This window comes from Corvus brachyrhynchos, unplaced genomic scaffold (genome assembly GCF_000691975.1).
Source record: "Corvus brachyrhynchos isolate BGI_N302 unplaced genomic scaffold, ASM69197v1 scaffold200, whole genome shotgun sequence".
NCBI classification, from domain to species: Eukaryota; Metazoa; Chordata; class Aves; order Passeriformes; family Corvidae; genus Corvus; species Corvus brachyrhynchos.
The window spans coordinates 4,525,241-4,526,466 of record NW_008236184.1 but is presented as its reverse complement, the minus strand read 5'-3'; the positions used below and the strand labels follow the sequence as shown (position 1 = coordinate 4,526,466).

Genomic DNA, 1,226 nt, shown 5'->3' with positions numbered 1-1,226 from the left:
TTTCCCAGTGCCCAGAGTAGGAATCCCCATTTACTTTCCCCTAAAAGCCTCTGGTTTGGGGTGCTTGTAACTGGGGAACACGTGAGTGCGTTGGTCTTGCAGCCGCCTTGTCTCGTGGTGCTTGTTTTGGGGGGCAGAGACCCAGCACCGACCCCTCTGCCGTGCTGGGGACGTGGGCAGAGCAGCTGGGTCCCCTCTCCCATGTCCCTTCTGCCTGCAGTGGGCAGCTCAGGGGCCCCATGGAGCCCCACGGGAAAGGGGGTTCCAGCTGGCGGGGTACGGCCCCGGGGCTGTTCAGTGCACGCCAGCAGCCACCTCCCTGACTGATCCCTTTCTTCCTCCCAGCCCTCCTCCTCTTCCCGCCACCGCCCTCCCCCACTCCTTGCTTTGTTTCGCTGCCTCCGCACTAGTCCCCCCCTCATCCCCTTCCTTCTCCTCCTTCTCCCACCCCCATCCTCTTCCTCTCTGTCTCCTCCCTGCAGCCTGAATTCGCCCCTCCCCTCCATTCCTGTCCCTCCGGCCCCTGATCCCTGCCCACTGGCTCTCCGGGGTGCCCGGGCAGGGGAAGGGGTGCCCGGGCAGACGGGGGTACTTGGCTGAGACCTTCCTCCTGCCTGCCCCCACAGCATCCCCCTGGCAGCTCAAGCCTGGGCAGGGTCCCCTCACCGGGTGTGTCTGACCCTGGGCCAAGAGTCACCAGTGCTGTGGCCAGTCCCAGCCCCGTGGTGGCCCAGCAGATGGGAGGGAACCGAAGAGGGTCCCCGTACCCCAGATGTCTGCGAGCTGCCAAGCCCCTGCGGTTGGTGTTGCTCCCCTTCTCTGTCTTTCCTCGCACTGGTTCTTCACCTTCCCCATCATCCCACCCTCTTCCCCGTCCCATCCCATGTGCTGTGGCTGGTGTTTGGGTGTGCACGGCGCTGGCATGAGGGGACAGCTGGGGCCGTGCGGGGATCGGCAGGAGCCGGCAGCTGCCCGCAGCACAGAGAGGCCGATGTCCCCGGCCATGCTCCATGTCCCTGCAGCTGACCTGGCTGCAGGGATGATGCCCAGGCACTGTGGGGTTTCCCTGCTCCAAAGTGGAGATTCATCCCACGATCTCCTCATGTTGGGCAGGTTCTCCTGGGACTGTGACAGGATCTGGCTCAGAATTTATCCCTTTTTTACCTCCCCCGCAGAATTTCTTTGTTGTAGCTGCAGGAATAATTGTATTTAGGAGAACACTCCTT

General features: G+C 63.1%; 1 protein-coding gene across 3 annotated transcripts in view; it reads left to right on the top strand.

The window, feature by feature from the left end:
- Window positions 1-1,226, top strand: part of ZNF710 (zinc finger protein 710) — a 7,861-nt gene that overhangs the window by 1,795 nt on the left and 4,840 nt on the right. The window lies entirely within an intron of this gene.